Source organism: Peromyscus californicus, unplaced genomic scaffold (assembly GCF_007827085.1).
Source record: "Peromyscus californicus insignis strain IS unplaced genomic scaffold, ASM782708v3 Scaffold_12__1_contigs__length_115047231, whole genome shotgun sequence".
Classification (NCBI taxonomy): domain Eukaryota; kingdom Metazoa; phylum Chordata; class Mammalia; order Rodentia; family Cricetidae; genus Peromyscus; species Peromyscus californicus.
Window position 1 is genome coordinate 28,773,773 of NW_026294413.1, and position 8,271 is coordinate 28,782,043.

Genomic DNA, 8,271 nt, shown 5'->3' on the forward strand with positions numbered 1-8,271 from the left:
TGGCAAGAGCTTCTTAGCTAGGGGTACAACTTCATGACCACCTCTCCACACCATGGTGTGATTTATTGGCTTAGTGTTTTGTGTTACAATCACTGTGAGTTTTTTTTGTGGAATGGCTCTATTGTATCTAGAAAACTCTTTCCTTATAATCGTGCAGAACCTCTTACAACTTCTCTGTCCTTCCTGCATAAGGATTTTTGAGATTTGGGGTGTGTGGGATGTAGATGTGAGCTTACTAACAACTCCTAGCACTATGAAAGCTAGCTAGTAGGAATGAAATTTCCATATCAGTATTCACTTTGTTTCTCCAGATCCTATTATTTAAGTATGTTTTGCTTCAGCAATACAGTTTACATTAGTTTCTTTTTTATTATCAAGAAATTTTCTATTCATTTTACATGCCAACCACAGATTCCTCTCTCCTCCCTCCTCCCACCCCCTAACCTTCCCCCCCCCCCCCCCGGACCCACACCCCATTCCCACCTCCTCCAAGGCAAGGACTCCCATGGGGAGTCAGCAGAGCCTGGTACATTCAATTGAGTCGGGTCAAAGTAACCAAGGGAATTGGCAATATCGGTAATGTAATGGTTAGGAGATCCTACTAACTAGTGGTCTATTTTTATTTGACAAATAAAAACCTGTTTAACAGTTTTCATTTTGTTTTTTCCCTTTTATTTACAATAGAATTTTTTCTAACATAATGTATCCTGGTTTCCTCTCCCTTTACTTCTTTCAGTTCCTTCCCACATCCAGATTCACTTCCTTTCTGTCTCTCACTCAAAACAGGTTTCTAAGGGAAAATATTACAATATAACAAAATAAAGTATAATAAGATGAACAGAAACTATCATATCAGAGTTGGACAAGACAAACCAACAGAAGGAAAAATGTCCAAGAGAAAGCACAAGAATCAGAAATACACCCACTCACATACTCAGGAATCCTATAAAAATATTAAACTGGAAGCCATAATACATATGCAGAGGACCTGATGTGGATCAAAGCAGGTGCAGTACATGCTGCCTCAGTGTCTGTGAGTTCGTGTGAGCTTTCTACATGTTGATTTGCAAGGCCTTGTTTTCTTGGTGCCCTTCATCCCCTGTGGCTCTTACACTCTTTAGTGCTCCTCTTCCATGGGGTTCATTGCGCCCTGGGGGAGTTATTTGAAAGAGAAATTCTATTTAGGATCGAATGTTCAAAGGTCTCTAACTGCATAGTATCTGGGATAGGATCCATAGTTTTTCGCATCAGCTGCAAGAGGAAACTTCTCTGTTGATGACTGAATAAGGCACTGATCTAGTTGTATAGCAGAACAATTTTTTGAGGTCATGCTATTGCTGCCTTTAGTAGAACAGTATTATTTGTTTTTACTCTAGGTCCACCGGCTTAGTCCCTGTTCTTGATCACCCAAGTAGTGTTGGGTATGGGTTCCATCTCACAAAGTGGACCTTTTGTTAATTCAGATATTTCTTGGTTTCTCTCACAAACTGCACCACCATTGCCCTAGCACATGTTGCAGGCAAGCCACAGCTGTAGTTCAAAGGGATTAAGGCTGGATTGGTGTTTACATGTCTCTTTTGTCAGCATATAGAATACTTACCTGAATCAGAGACTGTAGAAGTAACCGTCTTATTCAATAAGAAACACAGAACCAATGCAAAGATGAAAGCCCAAGAGGTCAGAGCTAAGAGCCTTACCCTTCCTGTTTCAGCTATCCTCTCCAGCCAAGAGAACTACTTCCTGTGTGTTTGTTTTTATAAAGACTTTCTGTTCTGCATTCTCATTGGTTGTAAACCCAACCACTTGACTGCCTCATCACTGCCTTTCTGTACAGATCTCCAGGTCTTCTATGGTTGGTATTGAGATTAAAGGCGTGTGTCTCCAATGCTGACTATATCCTTGAACACACAGAGATCCGCCTAGCTCTGCCTCCCAAGAGCTGGGATTAAAGGCGTGTACCACTACCACCCAACTTCTGCTATGGCTCTAAAAGCTCTGACCCCCGGGCAACTTTATTTATTAACATACAAATAAAATCACATTTCAGTACAAATAAAATATGACCATGTTTCCCCTATTCTATTTTAATAAAAAGAAAAAAGTAAAAAGATTATAACTAACATAAGAAAAACTATATACAAAAGTACAGTAACTATATACAATACATACAAGCAATAAATACCTGAACAATGTCTAGTCCATTTGCATTTGACAAATTCAGAGAAAATTATTCCATTATCTATCCTATTTTGATAAGTCCAAAATGTACCTAATTCACTTTCTATCCTAACTAATCTTCAACTATAACTAACTCATCCTCAACTATAACTAACTCATCTTCAACTATAACTAACTCAGCTTCAACTCCCTCAGAGATCCAAGAAGGAAATAATATTACCTAACAAAAATAAAAACAGGAAGTTCATGCAAGCAACTTCCAAAAAACTTGTGAGTTGACAGAAACAGTCAGCTGCCTGGATAGTCACCTGAGGTTTCTCCGCAGCGTTGGGGCATCATCTTCAGCCTATAGGCTTAGCATATCTGACAGACCCATTTGTGAAGTAGGACGTACACAAGGTCAACAGTTCAACCTCACATTGGGTGAGAGCAGTCCATGTACCAGAAACACCTGAATTCCATAGTGTCATGTCATGATTCAGGATTTTAAATTCTGGAAATTGTTGATGTTTTTTGAATTCAGCTGTCCATTCTTCTAGGCTATGTGTGTGTGTGTGGCTTCATCTCAGCATCCCATTCTTCTCCATATCCTTCTATTAAATGCCAGTCTGCTATTGAGAGGTATGAGTTTAGTTACTCTTCAAGAACAACTGTTTCAGCTGCTGTTCCATTGCACATCATAAGCCATCGGCCCACTGCCTGTTCAGCTGCCTTCGAAGAAAAGGGCACTGTACCTTTTCCAGATTGCGAAGGCCACTGCAGGGATGGTGCCATGTGGTCCTGGCCTCAGAAGATGCCTTTTGATAAAGCCATAACCACACTTGTTTTCACAAGAATCAGTAGTCCTTTGTTTGGTGTCCCGTCTGTCCATTTGTCCTGTTGTCAGCAGTTGATTTGAGGATACTTTGTTATTCAGTGCCTAACTTTTGCCACAATGAAAGTTAACTCCATATGCAGTTTCTTCAATGCCCATATTCTCGCTGAAGTTGATTGGTACTTCTAGGAGCCGACATGTCTCATAGTTATAACAAAAAAGAAAAATTTTCTAAGTTATTAAAACATTTTAAATGCCATATTCTGTATATCTATGAAGGGTCTGAAGATGACCTTTCTATCTAAAATATATCTGCTCAATTTTGAAAACATACCTAATATGACTACAAGTTCTATTATAATGTTTTACTACTAACTTTCATTTCTTTATATCCTAATAGTTGGTAATAATAACATTCAAGGATCAGAAAATTGTATTACATTGTTAAATGAACGGTATAAGTACAATTAGAAACATACATATAGCATTTTCTAACAATATCAATTTCAATATATATAATTTGTATATAATATAAAACAATCCAATCCAATGTAAAGTATTTAAAACTAGCAATTGTCTTTTTCTTTTTCTTTTCTTTCTTTTTTTTTAAACAAGAATCTTAAATCTAATCTCCTTTGCTTAGCCCTTTTCCTAACCCTTGACAACAACTTGTAACCAACCCCCCTAAACAATGAAAATTATCCCAGACCCAAAACCCATTAAAAGACCAAAAAACTACCCGTCCCACACCACCTCTTTGGGAATGTGGGCGTCGTATTCTTAAAATTGCTTCCAGCTTGGTATGGCCGAAGGTATCTTTATCCTAAAAAGAAAATTTTAGGTTAATTGTCAAATTCTAGGAAAGGTAATTATATCCTTCGTTATCCAGTCTGTGTATAATGCCAAAGTTCAGGGTTTATCTCAAGTCCTTATTCAAGTAGTTTTTGAGACTGAATCATCTCAGCTAGCTCTCTCAAAATTGCTCTGAGCACTTTGTAGTTCAAAGCTGATCTGTAGATGGTGTTTGTCAACTTAGTGATATTATTATTGTCCATGTGGAATTGTTGTTGTGGGGCTCCATCTTCTTCCTGGAGACTTCAGTTAATGTTGGGCCTGGCTGTGATTTCCTCAGCAAACTGATAAGAGATTCGAACACAAAGACATATATATGCAGCTAATTGAAGCCTTTTTTCTAGAAGAGACACATAGGAGTGAAATCTCTATGTTGGCACCACCTCAGCCTCTCCATGTTCCATGAGTTGTGCAGGTGTCTTCTTCAGCAAGAGGGCCTGACTGTTAGTGGAGAACAACATAGAGTCTTGGTAATAGCCTGGCTTGTTTGGGGAATTCAATGAGATCCTTTTGGCCAACAACTCAATCACCATGCAACAATTACCCTTTGGCCAACAGCTCAATTTCATTACAATTTCAGTACTCACATCTTCATTTAGTGATAGGAGATGGGCAGTTGAGTCACAGTTTCCCCCACTATTTGGTTATTTCACTTAGACTGGCTTCTGTGTATGTATATATTTTAGGAAGTTTTTAATGTATTAGGTTTCCATGCTTCCCCTCAAACGGCCCTTCATTTTAGGTGTCTCTCCTTGTTTCTCTCCCCCTTTCTCCTCTTGCCTCACCCTCATTCCCTTTTCCCATTCCCCTCCTCATCTGAATCCCTAATTCTACTCCAATCCACCTACAACTATCTGTTCTATGACTTTTCCTACAATATCAATCTGCATGCACTAGTCCGTTGCTCTATGCCTAACCCCTGTGGATCTACAGATTGTAGCTTGGTTATCATTGACTTACTGATTAATTCCCACATAAAACCAAATATATACCTTATTTTCCTTTTTGTGTCTGGGATACTTCACTGGGGATATTTTTCTTGTTCCATCCACTGTACTGCGAATTTCATAATGTCCTTTTTGAAACACTGATGTTCACCTCTGCTTAACAAATTTTAAAATTATCATTTCAGAACTTTTAATTTTCTGTTAAAACTCTAGTTCTAATTATTTAGTATCAGTATTTTCCAGGGTATTTTCTCTGTTGATTTTTATTCTGTGATATTAGTTTGTTTTCCTTCATCTATTTTCTATTTTCCTGGTCTCTTCTCTTAGCAGAGAGAAGTCCTTCACATTATGTACACCATAGTATCAATAATTGATATAATGGATATCCTACAGCTGTTCTACTTTTATAAGTTCCATAAAGCAACAATGAATTGACATAAATAAGTAAATACCTACTAGAAATGTTGCTGGATGTAGAATAAAATGCTAGAAAACAGATGGCTAATATTTATTTTGTTTATGCTTCTTTAAAGTTGTATTATTTGGGACTTTCAGACATTTCTTTTTTGTAGATTTCATGAGTGGATTGTAAGAGGTTAGAGATTTAAAGAAAATCATTACTATTTGTAGCCACCTACAGGGTCACTGCGGGATATATAAGGTTTCTTCAATAGCAATGATAGGTTTTTTTCGTATTAGGATAAGGTTCTCAAGAAATGTACCCGAAGCCTAGAGGGAAAAAAAAACCTGTTATGAGGACTGGTTTCTTTCTACTAAAATATACTTAAGGCTGATGGAAGAAAGTGTATAGAAGAGCCATCTGCACTTGTAAATTTGATGATAGGGATGAGGTTAAGAGTAAGTTAGGCATTTTTATTTTATCTCTTTCCTTAATGCTTACTCTCTCAATAATATCTACTACTTACTAGAAAAGTTATTCATTTTACTTATAAGCCAGGTCATCATATATTTGACCTGCAATGGACATTAGGTTTATATTCATGAAAAAATTATGGTACAATTCTTGCATTCTACTTGAACTTCTTTTTCTTTTCCCACTTCTGAGACATCAAATAAGGGCCTCATACATTCTCAGCAAGTGATCGGCTGTGAATCAACATCCTATGTCTCCTTTATGTGTTTCAATTCTTTGGATTATTAAGGACACATATCAATCAAATATTAAGTTGAAAAAGTAAATAGTTTTAGATTGATTATTTGGGTTACATTTAGTATAAAATGTGGGAAGGAGTTGGGCAAATAATAAAAATCATAGTGGTGAGATTGAATGGCATTGCAATGTGTTATTACTGAAGGCAGAGTCTAGTACATGATAATGTTCTCAGCTCATGTAAGTACTGTTTCTGTGAAAGTCACTTCCTTTAGCGGATTAAGTGTGAGCGCAACAAACAAGTAAAAGATGGAGGATATATTGTAGAGACACTATATTTGGATTCATCTAATAATTCACATATAGAGTGAAATTTGACTTGAAAGGTAAGAAATTATAACAAAAGCAATAATAAAACTGTATTTATCTGTGCTATAAATAAGACATCTACTGATATTAATATAAACATGCTTTTGTTTTGATTAGACGATATAGGTACATAAAATATGAGAAGATACAAAATAAGAGCATTATAATTCTCCTTTATGATGTATCCCACAACATATATAACCATGATACAGAATAAACAGTTATAAATATCTGTATTAATGGATTGCTTAATATAGACTATTTTTATTTGATGTACAACAGAAAAATCACTTGTGACAAAAATAGTCAATGGCATAATACTTTCAGAAAGTACAACCTTCCTAAAAAATTAGCTAACCTAAAAACAAAAGACGAGTAATCAGTGCTTGTGACAGATTAGTGCATTAAAAGACAGTAGGGTAATAAATTGATAAAATGTTTTTGGAAAACTTTGGCAAGCATTTGCTTATATCTTTAAATTCACTATACCTTTTGACTATGCCTTTATTCAAACATGTCTCAAACTATAATCTAAAGTGAAGATAAATAATAGAAAGAAAGATTTATTAATTGTAATGAAATTGGAACTAGTCCAATGATATAGTTATATACAGGGACTACACTTCTACATAGGATGAGCATTAGAAATTCAACAAACGTATTGCATTCTTTCTGTGTTCCATGAATGTGTCACTAAAGTGGACAAACCTGAATCTCTCCTTGAAAGAACTTATACCATATTTGCTATGATGTTGACTAGTATGCTTTTCAATGTATACTGTATGCAATAAAATGATTTATAGGTCCACTGTACTTCCAGTTACAGGGGTACCAGTGTATGGATGGGACAAAATACAAAACAGGCAAAATCTAAGTTCATCCTTTATATTTACTCAAGGTTAAAGTTTCCCTTTTCTTCCATGTGTATACAGGTTTTTTTCAGTCATGAGGACATGACCTGGTCTTAGATTTCCTCAAATTTCAAATTATGTTCTTCCAACCTGGAACATAGTAGCTTTTTCATCATCTACTTTGGAGTGCAAAATTACTATTCAATGTCATATTTTTTAATGATGTATCACTGTAAACAAAACTGAAGCTCCCAAGTTGTTGGTAAGTAAAACTTTGGAGTCTAATAATCATCAAAGTCAACTGTAGTGCTTGTTTTGGTTAAAAAAGGACACATTTGACAAAACAATATTAATAAAATATTAACTGTTTAGTACAAAAATATTTATATGCATTTATCTGCTAGTTTATGTCCCTATAGGAAACACTTACAGAATCCTTAACAGTTCCAAAAGATATTTTTAGAACTGCCAGATTGATTGATTTATACATCATACATTCTGCTCTTACCTTGTTGTTGACTTAAATATTCCCCCAATAAATCAATTCTTTTCTTTCTAGTGCTTGATTTGACAAGCAACTTCACCTGTATTATCTGAGGATATGTTCCCCAAAAGTATCTCCCTTGCTAGAAACACACACACACATATGTGTGTATATCTATATCCATATCCTTATGTATATCTATGCACACATACATGTAAATATGTCTTTAATACCATTATTTTTAGCTCCTTTCTGAGAATAACAACAAATTGTATTTACAATCCATAACTTCACTATTTTACAAAACGTAATGAAAATGTCACATAAGCATCCGTTTTTTACTTTGTGTATAGACAATGACACTATCAGTTAAACTTCCTTTGAAAACAAGTATTGTTACATGTAGAAAATTATGATATTATCATGGTGTTATTAAAAATTATTCTGCAGCTTCAATAGTAGGAAGTGAATGGTTGCCATAGAGGTTTGCTGAGTCAACATTAGATTCAAAAAACAATTGGATGAAATCAAATGTTGGTTAAATTTCTTTATCAGTAGCAGAGAGATTCATTGTATTTTTTCTGTGGAATTAGAATGAAGTCAGCACATAGTTATATATTAAGTAAATTTATAACTGGGAAATACATCTCTGGTGACGTCAACTT